Here is a 19,561-nt window from a genome sequence, read left to right on the forward strand (position 1 = left end):
CTGCTCTGAGCCTTCTCCAGAATAAAGAGGCCCAGTTCCCTCAACAACATAAAATGTATTTTGAACATTAATTTCTAGGCTATTGTGCTGGTTTTAGCTCTGTTAGAACTACTTTTTTTTCACAGTAGCTGGTATGGGGCTGTCTTGGATTTGTGCTGGAAAATGTGGATAACACAGATGCCTTTGTATTGCTGAACAGTGCTTATGCAGAGTCAAAGGCTTTCCTGCTTCTCGCTCCACTCCACCACAAAGTGGGCTGGGAGTCCACAAGAAGTCGGGACACAGACAGGACAGCTGATGCAAACTGACCCCAGGGATATCCCACAACACGTGGGATAAGCCACAACATGTGGTTTCATGCTCAGCATATAAAGCTGGAGAAAGAAGGAGGAAGGGGGCAATGTTCAGAGTGATGGCCTTTGTTTTTCCAACTAACTGTTATGCATGATGGACCCCTGCTTTCCCGAGGAACACCTGCCTGCTCATGGCAAGTGGTGGAAAAATTCCTTGTCTTGCTCTGCTTTTGTCCATGTCTTTTGCTTTACCTATTAAACTGTCTTTATCTCAGCCCACGAGTTTTCTCACTTTTACTGCTCTAATTCTCTCCACCTTCTAAGCAGCTGTCGGCACTTAGTCGCTGGCTGGGGTTAAATCACGACAGCCAGTTTGAATCCTATTTAGTATTCAGGGTTTGTTAGATATGTTCTTTTGATTCTTTTCTGAAAATCCATGAATACATCATACAGTAAATGATCAATTAGTCTTTTCTTCTTTTTACCTCCACTCTTGCCTGTTTGTGACAAAATTATTTCTTTACTTTCCCTTTGAAAACAAGGCTGTCCTTAGTCATTAGTAAATGTGTGCACCTTCTTTGTGCTTGTAGAAATCAGTACATTGTCTGAAGGCATGCATACAACATACACACATGGAAATCAGCTTCCAATAATAACCTTACCATTTGCATCAGATTGCTAAAGGCTTTTGAAGCTTTCCAAATTGCATGACTTAGTGGAAATAGGGCATAAGTCAGTTCCTTGAGTTTATGTTGCTCTTCCAGAGTGTTATGGGAACAGCAGCTTCTCTTCTACATCCCATATGAATTAAAAAAAAAAAAAAAAAAAAAAAAAAAAAAAAAAAAGCCAGCTCAGTAAATGAAAGAGAATATGACTATTATGACTATTTGCAAACCATTACAAATACACAGGGTAGATTCACCCTCCCACTTTGCTCAGTATGGCTCTGCTATTCAGACAAAATCAAATATGAACAGCTACTACTGCAGTAAACATTCAGCTTCGTAAATGCTCTATTTATGTGGCAAAGAAATGGGCTTTACAAGCGTTTTACAGAGAAACAGAAATTGCCAGAACTGGCAGTATAAATTGAAATAGCAGGAGGTAATGCTATGAGAATAAATATTGGAAAAACAACTAGAAAACCGGATGCAGGCAACTGATTTTAAATCCTTTCTCCTCTGCACATATAAAAGCCTGGAGTAACCCATCTCTAATGTGCATAGGTTAAACCTTCCCAGTTACTCGATACAGGTGCTATTGGAAATGCACTGTGAAAAACCAAGTGATTCAGAAAGTAAATGTGAGAAATTATGAAAAATGTTTTGAGATAGACAAGTTTTTAGCAGGTCAAATGTCAATGTTAGTAACTGGCTTTATCCCAGTAATCTAGTGAAGTCTGAAGTTCCCAATCTCTCTAAAAGTTACCATCTCTAGGATCTGCTGAGATTCTTCTTTGAGGCACCACTACCACATAATTTCCTAGTCTGTGTCATCTGTTGCAGTGGGCTGAATGGAATTACACAGGGAAGGAGGGTACCTGCCATGGTACCTGCCATACAAAAATGTTGTAATAAGCTACAGTGATGAAAGCACATTTAGTTTCATACCCAACAGATTGCAATGATTCATGTAACTTTCATTGTGTTCAGATGTATTCAACATCCCTATCCCAAAAATTAGGTGCTCTGAATTTATGGGCATGAACAATGTCAAGTAGGACGCCTCAACATCCACTCACATGGGAAGAATTTTTTGTGAGACAGTGCAATTTGTAATTGTAATGGCTTAATGGCTCTTCTATCATTCTTGTAAGTAAAACTTTTTCTTAGTAAAATAAAATGCAAAATAAAACAAAGAGATTCAGCAATATCTGTAGCTCCCCCTCCCCAAACTGATAAGCCTTCTGCTTCCCTGGAATCCAGTGTAATAATTCATAAACAGTCATTACAAAAACGTATCTTACTGTCTGAAAGTATTTCACAGACATCTGCTAATACCGCTCCCACCTAATACATATCAGGTATGTTTTATACTGGGTGAGATCTCCATTGGTGAAATCTGTACCATGAGATCATTCCAAAGGATATGCAATCCCACATTAGAAAGTGAAATTCAGGTATAAATACTGAATGTTCAAACCAACTTTAATTATAAAGAGAAAAAAATGTGGAAAGAGAAGTTATGCTTCAACAGGTGATGATATTTCTGCTTGAAAGCCTGGGGGGAAAATGAAAGGCAAAGGGAAAAAATTAAACAGTTTTTAAGTAAAAGTCTTATTTTGACAACTAAATGTTGCGGACTACCATTCTTGTGTTCCAGGAGAAAAGGGTCACAGTTTTGTAAACTAATCCAGTCATATGATCAGACATGCAGTAGAATCATATGATTGGAAAGATTAGATGATACAAATAGCAAATGAGGTAAACCATAGCAGAAATGGAAGAAAAAATCAAAAATATCTCTCCTTTCAAAATTCATCATTTATAAGTAATGAACTAATAGCCTCCAACCCATAATAAGCAGGTAAAAACAATGATGAAAGAAGAGAGAAAGATGACAAAAATCAGAAAGAGTAAGAAGTGTGCTGAATGAAAGTTTTGCTACTGGAAGGAAGAAAAGTGTCTTTACATATGACATAATCCAGCCCCTCAGACAATCCATAGTTACTCAGTGCAAAAGCTTTTGTACAAAACTATAGTGTACACATTCCTAGACAGAGAGAGGTGCCTATACCAATATGCCATAAGTGCTTCTAGGCACAGCATGAATGGGAGCACTTCAGCAGTGACACTCAGGGACTTCATTCATGAGCTGGGAAAACTACAGCTGAAGGCAAATTACAATTTGAAGGCATGCCCATTGCTCCCTTGGCTCCAGCTCTGTGATCCAAGCTGTGAGGGAGGATTGAAATTAAATAAAAGGCCCACAAGGCAAAGGTACAAATGCTTCATTAGTTTTTCAGGCAAACCCAAGTCTCACACTAATCTCAAACACTTTCTGTAAGAGAAAGGATCTTGAACTGGCTAGGGAATTAAGAATTACAATGATGTGCATTTTTTTGAAGCCTGCACTTATTACCCACAAAAAGGGTGCATAATCAAGGTCAGTAAAGTCCAGGACTGAAAGAGTCAGTGCACTGCAGGAAGTATTACAACATAAAACAGATATCTGCCATGAAGACAAACACCTACCAGAGATATCTAGAACACAGAGGAGCTGCATAAACAGCCAGCTTTTCAAATGGATGGAATTTTTTTTTCCCACCTACAGTGCCTTCCATAAATAACTTCCTCACGATGATAAAGCTGCCATGGAGCTGCACACTGAGAAGCTCTGCCGGAAGAAAAGATAACTTGAGGTGATTCCGTACAATTTTAGTATCATTGCTCTGTTTTAACACTGGCATTTTATAGATGTCTTTTCCTTTTGACCTTCAGACTGGCCAAATGGGTGTCAGGGCTCTAGCAAGGGATGGCTGTTCCCTTGAGGCTGAGAAACTCCCAGTGGTTGCTCTGCTCTGTGTTAGAGATGCTAATAGAGCCTTCAGACAGTCACAGGCAAAGCAAGTGATGAACTAGGAAACTCTGGGGCTGGAGTCTGTACAGGGGATCCAGCCAGCAGACAAGGCCAGAAGAAGGTTGTCACACAGTCACAACTATGTCATAGCTTAAATCAGGATGGCCAACCTGAGCTGAAATGGGAGTCCTGGGCAGGGTGTGGGGGAAGGGCCTCAGCTGAGGGTGGGTAGGGCATCTTAGTGCTCTCAGGGGCCTGGCAGCACCTATAGAATGCAGTGGAGTTAATAATAATTTTCCAGAGGAAACAAAGATTCCTAGCACTTTTGAATTTATCACAGCTTCAGACAAGCCAGTGAAGACACCAGATCTGTGGGGCAGTTTACTGTGCTCAGTCCCCTCATACCTTCAGAGATTTTCTAGACCATATGTTCTTTCACAGCTTCTGCAGTGAGTCATGGGCTCAGCACTGGGCTCATATAACCTAAATATAAACTGAAATTATGGAGTCACTAAATGGAAAGCCAGATTTTCCATTTAGCAATTTTCACCATCAGGAAAGTAGGAGTAGGATTGCACAAGTGCTAGAACTAGAAAAAATAAAAGGGAATCTGTCTCTTCACAGGCTGTGGTACACCCTGCTTCTCCAGCCTGCAAGAAATGTGGAGGAGGACATCCAAGCATTGACCTAAAAGAGGAGACAAGATCCAAATCCTAGGTTCATCAAGGAAAAATGGAAACAAATAAATAGATGATAGAGCAGATTGTGGTACAGATCTTTCAGAGACTGAAAAATATCCCAAGTGAAATAAAGAAAATGAGGAGAAAATAACTGGCAATTAGCAAGGCTTCAGGGAATGGAGCTGCTGAGCAGACAAGAGTACATTTGGTAATGAAACAGAAGAAATAATACAGGTGCTGTCAGATTAGGTTCCTTAGAACTGGACTGAAAATTAAGGATTAGACTAAGCAGTTAGAAACTGGGCAGCCTCCAGGGGAAAGTAAAGTTGTTAAGTGTTAATGTCTCTAACTCTGTTAATGTCTCTGACTAAGCACTGGCCCTGAAGGATGGTGTGCCCCATTGCTCACTCCAAGTTCTCGTTTTCCCCAGTATATATCCAAGACAAGACCTTGTCACACACCAGACACATCCTAGCTCCCCTGACAGAAAAGCCAACCATCTCAGCAGGGCAGGGGCTGCAGTGGACACAGCAGCTTCCCGTGGCCTTCACAGATACAGGAACCAGCCCTGAACCTGCAGCTTTTCTGTAAGTAACAAAATTTCTGGACTAATTTCTAAGGCAAATCTTTGTTATTTATCAAGTAAACTACAAATATTTTTCTAAGATTTGAGAAGGAAGAGGAAAGGTCTGCAGCTGTCCTTGTATCCAAATTGGATCTCCTTGTGTACAGAAGCCAAACCAGTTTTGCAAGAATGTTCCAGAGGTGTTGCCTTGCAACATTAAGTTACACATTACTTGCCCTTCAACAACCCTTTACAAAGAGGCAACACACCCTGCTGCATATTTGCTCTGTGTCTTGTACCTCGGCACCTCCTTTGATCCTTTTCACTCTCTGACTGTTTCTTTTTTAGAAGACAGGCATACAGGGTCCACCTCTTTCCTGTCTTCTCTTAATTAAGGCTCTGAAAATATTTTCCATTCTTTATGTAGTTGCTTTTGCTTATCTACCTCCTCCCCATAATAAGGCAAAATTCCTCAAAGCTTCCTATTTTTTTACCCTATTCTTATGTTTATTTGAATTTCAATAACATGCACATAAACCCAGTTCTATGATGTTAACAGAATTTATATATTGGGCCTGTCTCTGCCTATCTTTATCCCCCTTCCTTATATATTCTTATATCCCTATACAGCATTCCCCACCCAATCTTCTATAGTATTTACAACACCATACAGTAGTGTAACTTTTGGCTAAAGAGTTTAAGGGTCTGATTTCTGATTTCACTTGAACACTGGAACAGGTGAAAGGATCAGATTGAATTACTCTGTAATTTAACCACAAATGTAGCCAACCCAAGTCTGTGCTAAACATTTGTGTTTCTGGCACTACCAGAATGTAGAAAATTACAACCAGAAATCAACACAGAATAAAGTCTGTTGTTCTTAAACACAGTATCATCTGTGTCAGAAATATCTGCTTCAAAGTCATTATAAGGGCAAGATATTAATAACCATCACTACCTTTGGCAGTTTGATTCTTTGTTGTGGCTTCTGCAGTGACAGACCATATCCTCTGGGAGAGGACTTTATTCTGAACAGGCTCACCCAGCTCCAGTATCACACCTTCATGTCTTCCTACCTCATTTCTATCCCATGCTTATAACAAGCTTCCTGTTCCCACAAAGTCTTTTCCTGTTCCATCTCTGCTTGTAAATTTCACCACTGAAACTGAAAGTTTCTAAAATTCAGAAGCCATTTTTAACTTCTTCTTTGCAGTCATCTTTCAAAACTTATGATCCTTTTCTATTAAACTGGTCTCCCTCAGGAAAAAGAAGCAACATGTATCCTTCCTTGCATGCAGTAAAGCTGGAGATACTTTTTCTGGTTTTGCACACCTCTGTTCAGTCAGTCCATGGTTTGGAAACATGCTCAGGTCTCAAGTGGTTGTTCTGCCTTTGTGCAAGTTGCCCTGAGGCCCCACTTACAAGCATCAGGCGACAGCCTTGTCTGGCACTTACTGTGCCTGAGTGTCAGGACCATTGTCTTCTGCTGGAATTGTATAAGAATGTCAAGCTTCTTGTTTTGATGAAATCTCTTCCCTGTTCTGAACTTATTAAGAAAGACCCTTAATAAAGCAACTGAATAGGTAAAAAATATATCTTGCCACAAATTTTTAGATATAATTATCTTTCTATAGAAGGAATCAATTCTACTCTGTTGGCATACCCCACCAGACACTTCTTCCTCATTATATGCTTTATTTAGTCTTTGTTGTTGTGTTTTAAATCTGCTACATTAACTAGTTTCAGAATTTACCAAAGTGTTTAGTTAAATTCCCATATTGTTTCATCTTGTCTTATATTATCCTCTGTGTTATACCTTAATAATCTGAACAGCTTCAACCATATTATTTGGGACTGTATTTCAGGTACAAAGCTAAGTCCGAATGTAAGCCAGCAAAGCCATAGTTCTCCAAGCAAAACAAATTTCTTTTCAAATAAAAAATTTCTTGAGGAATACAGTATATTGCACATATATTTTTTTTGCCAAAAAATCTCTTCTTCAGTACCTAGGGGGTGATATATTTTTACCATAGTTGGACAAATTCTTTGTAACCATCTCCTCACAGTGGAATATAGCTACTGCACTTCCTAGAATATTAGATGCCACAGATCTACCTAAATTATCATTGAGAGATTTCTTTTGAGCATGGCACTATTTTTACTACATGTATTCCAGGAAAATTACCTTCTCTCCTCTGTTTCGTAATCTGCTGATACATTACCTCTTCTATTAATGGTGTCTTGGAAAGATATTTTTGTCTCTCTAAGTACTTTTGTCCTAGAGTATAGCAGCTTTTTAAAAGAAACACAAAATCCAAACCAAAACACCCTGCCCAAAATCACCCAAAAGCACAACAAAAACGCATGTGCCTGGTCCATTGGCATCAGTATTTCCTGTTCACAAACAATTATGAGATCTATCTTATCAATATCTCTTTTATCTTCACACCTAGCTGAAATCATGTGAAGTAGGAACGATGCTCTAGGTTTCCAGTCTGAATCTTTGCATGTTGATCAAGACCAGGGTTATTCTTCACGGTACTTACTGTGTCTTCAGACACAGCAACAGGTCGCTTTCCAGTATCTATGTATGCTAGATCTGTAATGTTCAGTTTTGGAAATATATCTTTCTTGAGTAGTCTCTGCCTTTAAAATTGTTGCTTTCTCCTGCTGCTCCTCCTTTCATGCAGAAGAGGAGCACTTCACTACCTTGCAGATAAATGGTGAGTTCCACTAAACTCTTGGGGATGCTGCTGTGCATGGCCAAGAGGTGGACTCGATGATCCCTGTTGCTCCCTTCCAACTCAGTTTATCCTGTGAGAACTTAAGTACATCTCAGCTGGCACTCCAGTAGCTATCATGCTTAATAGACAGAATTAGAATCACGTCACTCCCAGCTGAGTATCCAAATAAACCACTTCAGTCTGACTTTCTCTTCTATTTTCTATTTTATGTCCACAGGAATAATGAGAATGACTCAATTTTAAGAAAGGTGTTGAAGATCCTATTGACCCAGGAAATCTTAGAATCTGTTATGAAGGTCATGAATCCTGTGCTTCATTTCATGTGAGCATCCATAATTATTTCCTTAGATGGATTTCCTAATCCTATTTCCTATTTTTCTTTAACTCCTGAAAATAGTATGTAGATACCTAGCTTAAGACTGGACCCTTCTCTGTGAAGGCTAAATGTTCTGTGTTTGAGAGAAAAAAAAAAAACAAACAAAAAAACCACAAAACAACACACAAAAAAAAAAAAAAGAAAAAAAAGAAAAAAGAAAATTCAGTGTGTCTGAAGGAAATCAGATTTCATAACTTCCAATGTATAACTCCCAGTTCTGCTGCATGTCATCTACTAACTCTGCAGTTTTTGAGGCCTTATTTAATGACAAAAATAGCAGGAAAAAAGCAATCTAACTTATATAAATGTAAAAATATTTCTCACACGTTAATCCCATGAACAGTTGGGGTTAAAAAACAATCAGTAAAACAAACAAAAAAGCCAATAAGCCAACACCATCATGCAGATGGGACATACAGTCTAAGATAAAGAAACAGGATATCTACAATATCAGACGCCACCCTCAGTAAAATAGACCTTTTCTGCAAATGTGTTTCTCCCTCCCTTTACTTAATATGGAATTTAAATTATTGCTTTATCACTATTTATCAGTTTATCACTATTGTTGCTTTATCAGTATGTATTAGAGCCTTTGCACAGCATGCTGTTTTCATTGGGAAGGCAGAAAACTGGATAGTAATTTTATCATAAACACTTTATCAAAATCCACATATAATCTAAACAAGGTTAAACAGATAAACAGAAATTACATTTATCAAAATTTTGAGTGGCCAGTTTTACAATCTTTAAAACATTCTCTTCAGTAATTGTCAGTCTGTAATAAATTACTAGATATGCCTGGAATCTTTCAGGGAATTTTGAAAAAAAAATACTTATTTAAAACACTAAATGATAAATAAAATTATAGTGGGCTGTCTTAGATGTTTAAGATGTCTGTTAATTATTTGATTTATTTAAAATACAAGTAAAGTTACCTTGAAGAGCACTGCAGAGAAAAGAAGCACAGTAAGCTGCACTGAGTAGACAGAGATATTGAATCGAAAAGTTTACATGTTAATTGTTAATTTTGGATAAAACCTATTTATCTAAGTGTTTTCATTTTCATGACAAAATATTGGTTTTTGTTCCACTACCACTTCTGTTTCTGACATCTTCTCTTGCACCTCCATTTCTGGCATTCCACATTTGCTTCAGCAGACCCGTGGAGATTAATTTACCTTGTAGTCATGAGCATCCCTCTCAAGGAGGATTAGGCACTGCTAATGCATTAGACACTGCTAATCTTCTCTCTGCTGATCAGGATAGGACCCAAGGGAATGGTTTGAAGCTCCATTGGGTAGAGGGGTGGGGATGGGAGGGCCAGTTAGATCAGCATTAGAAAAAGGCTCTTTACCCAGAGGGTGGCTGGGCTCTCAAACAGGCTCCCCAGGCTACAGCACTGAGGCTGCCAGAGTTCAAGAAACATATGGACAACACTCTCAGGCACATGGTGTGAATGTTAGTATGGTCCTGTGAAGGGCCAGGAGTTCAAATTTAATGACATTAGTGGGTATTCCATGGATATTCTATGATTCTATGAATGACTTAGCCATAGCACCCCTCACCAGGTTAGAATAGCTGCAAAGAGCTAGAAAATTTGCCTAAATTAGTATACATGCACAAACTGCTATGTAGATAAGGATTTAGAATCTGTATCATGTTGGGTTTTTCTTCTTTCAGGGCACAAAAAGCAGTGTGCAAAAAAATTTAGTAGAGCCCACGTTTCTCTCTCCTCACAGCTGCTTGCCCAAAGGAGAAATAGTTGCTGTGATATATGACACAAGAGTGGGTAAGAGTGGAAGATCCTGAGATATATTAAATTTCAAAATCTATGTATTGCTTTGAAAAAGGGTGTGGCCAATTAATATTAATTATAGTTAATCTTCTGAAAATGAGTGATTAAAGACAAGATGATATTTCCATAAGACTTTTGCCTTTTATACATCTGTTGTCTGAACAGGTTGATTTCCTTTATATGAGGAGGCTGACTGAAATACAGTCTACAGTGTAAGCAAGCTCAGTTTCATAATGGTGTAGCATATCTTGATTAAGAGTTTGCTCTAATGTACATAAGTGCTAAAACATAGATCCCTGACTTTGTCAGGTCCTTCATTTCCTGAAAGGGCTTTTCAGGAGAGAGCCTTTATTGTTCAAAACAGATAAATGAGATTCACTACATAGACTGGGCTTTCTATTCCCCTCTTTAATGCACTGCTGGTTCCATTTTATTTTGATTATTTGATTCTGATCACACATGATGCACAACCAGACCAAATGGATCACCTAATCTTTGATAACCTCTATATATAACTCCCACACTACACATGGAAAAGCTAATTTAAAGGAGCAAGTTGCACATTCTGTTGGCATTCACGCTTTCCCTGGAGGTGCCAGCAATGAGTCTCAGTTTGCTGAGACTAACTCTCTTTATAGTACTGTTGATTATTTACAAATCCCTATACAACCATAATCCATTTTATTTTAGCAGCTGTTATCACCCTATTGTCCATGAAGATACACTCAATTCTGAAAACTGCTAGTCTGTGGGTAATTGTGAAAAGTAATCTAAGATCAGTAGGTGCCTGGGTTTTAGTTTCTGCTTTTTCTTCCATGATTTAAGACCTCTAGTATTCTTTTTTTGACATGAATAATAAATAGTACTTGTCATCGTTAAAAGATTTTTCAATTCCAACCAATAAATGTTTAATTGTGCAGAGTTTTCTTTTGGTTTGGGTTTTAGTTTTGTTTTAAGTAATAAAATGTACTATTCTAGAATTTAAGGATACTCCCTAATTTTAATATTATGTTCTTATTGCTTAGATGCTATTGTAATACACATACAATATAAACAGAAATCTTAATGGGAAAAAAGTGCATATTTTTAAGCAGCTGTTTACATAATTTAGAATCCATGGCAGAAATGTTTCATAAAATGTGTGATGCCAAAACCCACTTCCTTCTGCTCATACTTGCTAATGGTTAGGAAAATTATTTATTAATGACTTTATAATAAGTCGTATCTTTATAGTAGTCACAACCTTTTTAATGAAGCTTAAGCACTGGCTAAACTTTCCATATGGAAAAATAACTAAAGATAATAGAAGCAATATGAATTCAATGATTATTTATTCTGATAGGAAACTTTGAATGTGTCTACATTATCTAAAAATAAATAGAACAGATTTTTCTTTATTGTCAACACTGAAAAATTCCTTTAAGGAGTTATCTTAGATTTAAAGAAAGCAAAGAACAAATAAAACTTCAAGCTCGACATGCAAACAAAGTATAAGCACAAAGTATCCATCCACATTAACAGTGGATACTGTAAAGTCAGGAGTTTTTAGAGGGTGCATATTTTCTGAGGTTGTTTTTGCTTTATTCAGAATTTAAATGAGAGTTAATATTACAAACAAGAAAAATAAAAAATATTTTTTTTACGCTTTACATAAAGTACATTTGATGAGTAGCCATTCTTTAAGACAGAAAAGATCTCTGGATTAATTTTACATCCTTTTCTTGTGAGTGAGGAAGGTGTCATTTAAATACTGATGATAATGGCCTACAAAAAATGAATTATAGTATGGGAAGGATAGTTTACATAAGAAAGGATAAACACATAGACTCTGTGATGAAAACTTTATTTGAGGGCATAAGTTGTTGAGGATGCAAACTTGAAGAGTTCATCTGAGACAGCAATCTTCATACTGTGGTACGCAGCGTTGTCCACATCAGAAATTAAATTACAATCCAGAAATCCTTAGTACCCCCAGTCACCAGAAATTGGTAATAATTTTTCTGTGTAGCACCACTATTCCAATCACACAGTTAAACGCACACACCACCAATCTAGCTCTACAGTCAGCTCCCTAACTACAGGTGTAGAAATATTATATTCACATGCAGTCTCTGTGTTACAGTAAAAAAGCCAGTATTAAAACATCTGATATTGATGGATTTTATTACTTTTTCAGATTCACACTATTATCCACCATGCACTTCTAAAACTCTGTTGAGACAAAATCTTATTTGTAGGGTTATTGGGTGAGATCTGGAACTCTGAAGATTTTGTCTGAAGTCAAATTAATGTTTAAACATCTGTGGGTTTTGTTTTCTTTTTTTTTATTTTCCCTTTCTTCTCTCTTTCTTGCAGCCAGAATTTTCATCAGCTAGAGCCATTCTCAACTATTTATCTTTATAATTTATTATTTATTGCTAATTGTAGTTGTGCAATTTCAGTAGCTGTCTTTGTAGATAAAAACTGAAGATTTATTTGTAATTTTCTTGCAACATTAAAATACCTACCTTGTATCTTATGATTCAAACTATGTGTCAATCTGCTGTTTCATTTTCATAATATTATAAAGTTTGAAAACTTTAGCAAATGCATAGTTGGATTATTTTTTTAACAGCTTGGTTTTGGTTTTTTGGGGTTTTTTTACTATGGAGTATCTTTTTAAGGTAAAAATTAGAGGATTATTTTGTTAAGAGACAGGAAAAATGAACTGATTTGGTTTCATGCTTAGAAATTTTTTCCTAAAGGAAACCTTGCATAACAGTTTGAACAGTGAAATGTTTCTAAAGATACTCCTTTTTGATGAATCATGTGTTTGTGACTTTCCATGGATATATTTATTCATGGCTTCCTACTGCCTTTTATCACCTCATCAGTAATCATCTCTTGTACAATGTCATTGCATGAGTGTAGCTGCTTCAGAGATGAATGATGCATTTTCTAACTTATTCTGGTTTTGCTTCCATGGGCCCTACTGGATCCTGGATGAGTTATCATAGTCTCTTTTCATATTTTGCTGGCTGACTGGTGGTTTGGCAGTATATTTCTCTCCCAAGTCCCAGATTTCTAGGACAAACAGAGAACAAAGCTGTTCATTTTTCTTAATACAAAACAATGCCACAGACATCCCCCAGTTCAAAAGAAATCCATTAAACTATATTTCACTTTTGGGCTAAACTGTCTGCTGAAATTCTTGCAGATTCTGTTCTTGATCCTGCTCCCTCTGGTATTCACAATGTCTCTGTTTCCTACTGCTTAGTCCCAGGACACCAATAATCACTGCCAACAGCAAGCACTACAGAGAAACCCTTTTTATCTGTTATCTACTTCAGATCCCAACTCCAGGGCTTTAAATCAAGAAAATATCTTCTGACCTTACCTTATTCTTCTCACTGAATCCTGTGCATTCTTTTTACTTTGCTGTATTCCGCAAACTTTTTTAATGACCTCAAGAATTTACAGCAGCTCCTAACAGCTACATAATACCCCCTCCTGGTTTTTCCACACTCTGTGTAAAACATTTCTTGGCAACTTACCTTGGCATGCAGTAAAATCGTGTTTGTTTGGATCTGAAGCGTGTGCTACATAACAAATGTTTGACAAAAATGTCTTTTACCAGGATCTAAAATATCAGTACAGTCGTATTCCTTCCCAGAATGTTTAATCCACTGACTTTCAGATATCTGAAAGCCAGGAAACAAGGAGTTGATGCATATGTAACCCAAATTGATGAATATCTGGAAAGAGAATGCAAAAATATGAGTGAAATATTGACTGTATCCTTCCTCACTTGCTGGCAAAAATCCACATGAATTTCAACTGGATTCACAAGTGCAGGGATATTGAATAGTGAAGGGATTAGTTGGAGAAGCTTGGCAGTGTAAGGAGATCTACGTCTGAGCCTGTACTGCCTTTATTCAAGGAAGGAGATGTGTATGTGTGTCTTAATCCAGTATCAGTGCAAAAAAATCAAGCCATCTCTTGACATAGATCTTTCAGTGCTGTGAGAGTTAAAAATCCAGCAGAAACATCACTTAATTTATGGAAATATATAAAGGGAGTGTAAAGCACTGCCTATTTGGGGTTACTTCCTAGTTATAACCCGCTGTTACATCTGTTAGGGATAGCTTCAACTGACTGTAGTTCCTTTAGCCACACTTTTACCTGCAGAAAGGTAAAAAAAAATTGTTAGATATCATTCTGTTTGTTCTCAAATCGACCTTGCTAGCCAAGACTAGGTGTGAGTCTGTAAAACTGTGGATTTTTAAAGACATTTCTCAAAAGTGGCAGATTAACAACTCCATGTCCTGTGATTCAGAATTTTCTGATTTTAAAATGTTACATTTCACTGACCCTAATTCTTAAGTAGGGCACAAATACATGGGCAACCTTAACTCGAATTTAATGAAAAGCTTGCTTTAGTCAGAGAATGTCTGCATTGAATTGAGCATCCTTTTAAAAGACAAACATGGCACCTGTTTAATAAAGATTGTAGTTGCACCTGCCTGTAAATCCATCTGCAACAGAACTATGGTTCAGCAACTGCTGCCGTTCTTTCCACCATTCAGAAAAATCTTTCCATTCTGAACTCTCACCACAAATTTACGTATGAGCAGAACTGTGAGTAGATTTCAGTAATTATCCAATACTACTATTGATACATTTCTAAATGATTTATGCCTATCTTTTTTCTTCATCTGCATGCTTAAAAGATCCAGATGTACAGTAATGGGAAACTTGGATAGTACCAGAAGGGATGTGTCACAGAAATCAAGTTTATTCCTGTGTCATAGATTATATAGCCCTTAATTAACAGTATAGACAAGGATTAACTTACAATGCATAAACTCTATCCAAATTCCCAGATAGTAGTAAACCTATCTTTTGAACTAAGAATATCAGATGGAAAAACCATGAGATTTCACATTTTGTCCAAGAGAAGTCCCATTTGTGGAATGTTCTTATTTCTTGAAGTCAAGAGGCCTATGATGGAGACATTATAGCAGAACCCTTGGAAGTATTTTACAGTCCTGTCTAGATCATCTGTCTCACAATCAGCTCTTATCAGTTTGTTTCAGGGGTCAGCTTTTAATTTTTAAGGTATTGCAAGCATATTTTTTTGCATAAGGTGAAACCTGCAAAAATAGTCAGAAAAACACTACCTGAGACCCTTGTAAAACAATATTTTCCGAAACAGTGCTAAAATGTCCCCACCTGAATTTTTTTGTCAAAATACAACTGAATAGGACATGTGAAACTTTGTACTTTGATGTGCAAAGCAGGAGAAAGTCCAAGGGTCTAAGTAATAAGATATGTTAACATGGGTTAAACAATGGTCAGATAAGGAAGTAACCAAACTAGGTCTCTCAAAACACATTTGGTTATTCCTGCATGATATTGCATCATGCACATAAATCTATCAAAATATCTTCAGGGAGAAAGCCTCTTTATGGGTACTCTCTAGCATATTTCCAGTGGTCCTAGAAAATGTGTTGTCAGTCATGTGTAACCTCGTGATGTAAACATAGAAAAAAATTAGTGAATTATTATGCTAAATTTCTCATAAAATATCAGATGAATTATGCCTCTAGTCATTAAACTGTGCAAAGGACCCAGGGAAAAATATAAAAATAAGCTTGGCAAGTATCCTTGCTTTATTCATTAATGCTTCTGTTTATCCACCATGTTTTTTGGATTTTTTCAGAGAGATGTATGAAAAGTACTGATGTACAGGAACTGCAAATGATTAAGAAACTGCAGGTAGTGCAAGATTGAAGGGACAAGTAACCTTAATGTTGCCAAAGATTCTAACCTGACAAAACTTTGAAACTTCTATTACTCTTGTCACTCAAATCCACATGCAACCTTTGGCCAGTCTCTCTTTCATTCCTATCTTGTCAGCTTAGCCTCTTGTACTATGTTGAGGATGCTTTTAATCTTTTTAATAACAACTGTGTTATCAAGTAAAAAAGAGATCAGTTTTCAAAAGCTTGAACCAAAATTTATCCAATATTCATAATGATGAAAATCACCTTGTACCAAGTCATAGTTTGTAAATGATTCAAACTGTGCTCACACAAACTGACCATTGCAACAACTTTCACACTGTTTCTGGAAATGAATCACATTTTTCCCTGTTTAATACTGAAATATCTATATGGAAGCCCCAAGAAACATGATGTAATATTTTTAGATGCATTTCAAAAGCGTGCAAGTTTAGGTTTTTTATTCCCCAGATTTTTTTTTAAGCAGAACATTCAACTGTGTATTAGAAACTGCCAAGTCATAAACTTTAATGACACTTCCCCTCTATTTATAAAGCTGGATTATAATGGCAGAGATATCATAAATATTTGACTACTATTAATCCAAGTTCTACCACCCAGGATCAAGGAACATATTTCAGTTGAAAGCATGATGAAAAAATCAAAACTATTGGTCACATCCTTCAATTACTATGATACCCACATTTTGGGCAGTCTTGTTTACCGATTTGCTCCTTTGCCTCAGATTAGACTGTTGATTGTACATGTTGGTTCATGAATGACTTATTGCAATACTCTGAGATTCTCGAAAGAATTCTTCAATTCAAAAAACTCAGCAAACCACATTTCTGTTTGCACCCTGTTATCCTGCTAATCCTGATATACTTGATCATTGTGTAACTCAAATCTTTCCCTGTTGAGCCATTCCTCTAGATACCATCTATAAACGTGCCTGTTCTTCTACAGATACTGTATATAATGAAGCCCCTGCAGTCTCCAGTACTGTCAGCAGGAGACCCACACTTCACCTCACAAACAGCCTTGAAATTCTCGGTTGAAACACAGAGAAATTTGTTATTCTGAATCTGGTTACCCAAGCAGGAATTTAAATAAGATGATATATCAAAATATGTTACACTACGATATCTACGTAGAAAAGTTTTGTGGTGCCTTTCTGAGCTATAACATATTCCTTATACTTTAAAAGGTTACTGCAATAATCCAATGGGAAATCCAGTGTTGAATTGTATTATTTACTTTTGCCTGAGGACAGAAATTAAGAACAAAAAAAAGGAATTAAAAAATTTATTCTATGTCAAACTCTTGATATAACTCTTAGTTTGAAATTATACCATAAAAATTCATAGAATGTGAGATGGTACAGAATACTTTGCTACTTGAAAGACAGCCTAGTCTTCACTTATGAGAGAAAATAAGAACAACAGTAACAATATTTTGATAAAAATTATTTCAACAACAAAATCCCCAATGCATTTGGCCTTCATATCTCCTATGGAACCCAGTGATATTGCCAAGAGATGAGGCTGCTTTTACTGAAAATTGAATTTTAGGGGAACCTGCTATGCACTGGCTGTGACTGCTAACTAATTTGATTTCATACTGGTCCCCTAGGAAATTCATGATGGAAGCAGACACTCTGACAACACTATATTTTCTGTTGCCAGTATAGAAATCCTCATTAGCATCAGAGTTACTCTTTCTATTGCTAAGGAATTTCTGTGAGGGAAAAGCCCCCAACAAACAACCCGCTTAAAAAAAACCACACCAACAAACAAACAAAGAAAAAACCACAAAAACCAGAAAACAAAACAAAATAAAACAAAACAGCTACAGACAAGAGAAAACTTTGTATGCTAAAGCATGTTTCTCTGGAGTTACTTTCTTTCTCTGTACTTTTGGTCTTAATAGAGCATATGGAGTTCTGTCAAAGAATACAGCTTTATCAGCAGTAAATTGACACTATTACAATACCTCCCACTCACTAAGAGAGAGGGTGCTATGTAAATGTAAATGTAAATGAAATGTAAATGTAAATGAAATGTAAATGTAAATAGCTTCCAACTATTCCAGACCATCTCAATGGAAAACCTATTTCATATTTCCCCTGTGAAATATTTATTCACCTGTGTAAACATATAATGTTTATCCTGTTAAATGCAATGTTTTCTTATGAAAGAAAAAGCCACCAAACTTTTTTGGAAGAATGGATGTATTTCTGAATAAGAGCAGGTAGACACAAAACCCAATTGCTTAGAAATTTTGCAGTTCCATGTAATCTCTATAAAAATATGGCATTCACCATCCAGACCTGGAAAACAGAAGAAAGACTTTCATGATGGCAAAAGGCTAAATATTTTGTGAGGCACAGTTTTTCCTCTGCAATTATACCTGCCTGCTCGAAGTGATTTCCTTTCTTGTTGGTTAACAGAAATTCCTTCCATCTGCAGTAGCTGCTCTAAAATAACATTGATGTCTAATGACTGCAGCTTGATTTTTCTTATTCATTCAAGGATATGCTTCCTAGAGCCTCATATGTGGAAAGAACATAAGGATTTTCTTTCTCTTTTACTTCTATACCTCTCCTTTGGTATGCTTCTACAATCTACGTAGTGTAGAGCTCTACATTGGAGCTCTACACATAGTGATTCCAGGGCTACCTAAAAGCTTACTGCATTCATTTCTTTGACAGCATTTTCACAGAATGGTGATATTATGAAAGATTGAAGAAGTATATAAAGCCACATTGCAAAGGGGACCTTGTCACTGTAACTTAATATTTGCAATAGTAATATTTTCACTGTAAAGAGATGTTCTTATGATCATCATAAGTTTGTATATTGAGTCTTTTTTGATGCAAAAAGAATTGCTTGCTCTGTTTGCAACAGTTATATGATTTCATAATTCAAACTGGCAGATTGAAAACTGTAGAAAATTATATATGAATATATGTATGCTTATACATATATGAATGTGTGTATGTAAATATATAACAGAAAAAAAGACCCTGCAACATAAAAACTAGGTAGTACTTGTAAATCATGTTCTGGTTGAATATTTCTAGGGAAAAAAAATGAAAAAGTATCACTTGGAATGGAAATAGATTTTCTTATAATATGAACTATTTATTCATAGAAATGTCATAAATGACATAACAGTAATACCATCATGCTAAGAGCAAATTATATTTAGGAGCAAGTCTGACCTTATATGTCACAGTCTCATTTTTCGCTTTCAGTTTTGCTAATAATAATTTTCAGAAAAATGGAGGAAAAATTTATGTTGTAGTTTATCAAAAGCTAAGCAACTGAATATTTTAAAGACAGCTATTATTTCTTATTGAAACTACCTGTGTGTCCAGTTTAGGAAATATGTGACAGAACCAAAGGTTTTTAAAACAGGCACTGTTCTTTTGGAACAGGTTCACACATGTACACACCCACCCACCCACCCTAAGACAACAGGCAGAGCTGTGGACTCCATGTCTCTCAGCTGTTTAACTGGCTCTTTAATTCAAGACTAGAGCTGTAAACTTCCTTCTGAAGAGAGGCACTGCAAATTATGCTCCTCCCTTGCCTGTCCTTTTCCGTGGAAGGAGAAGATACACTTATCAACCAACTTTTGTTCATGGCCATGCTTGTGAAGCACATGTATTTCAGTATGTTGTACAGATGGAGCAATCTGTCAAGGACAGAAAGAAATTGTTAGAATTCAATTAAGGGTAATATAACTCAAATAAGAGTAATTGTCTTTTTAACATAGGACCTGGGAGAAAACTGATTTGGATCAGTCTGTTTTTTCAATGGGTA

The 19,561-nt window shown here is 36.5% G+C and overlaps 1 long non-coding RNA gene across 2 annotated transcripts in view; it reads right to left on the bottom strand.

Annotated features, from left to right (window-relative positions):
- Positions 1-18,585, bottom strand: part of LOC115491199 (uncharacterized) — a 79,707-nt gene extending 61,122 nt beyond the window's left edge. The window contains exons 1-2 of one of the 2 annotated variants that reach the window (XR_012053104.1): positions 13,349-18,585; positions 956-1,084 (exon numbers count right to left, since the gene is read on the bottom strand). This is a non-coding gene — a long non-coding RNA (uncharacterized lncRNA). The remainder of the gene's footprint in view (positions 1-955; positions 1,085-13,348) is intronic. The other variant, XR_012053103.1, reaches the window with a different exon arrangement.
- Between the last annotated feature and the right edge of the window lie 976 nt (positions 18,586-19,561).

The sequence above is a fragment of the Taeniopygia guttata genome, chromosome 1A (assembly GCF_048771995.1).
Source record: "Taeniopygia guttata chromosome 1A, bTaeGut7.mat, whole genome shotgun sequence".
Lineage (NCBI taxonomy): Eukaryota > Metazoa > Chordata > Aves > Passeriformes > Estrildidae > Taeniopygia > Taeniopygia guttata.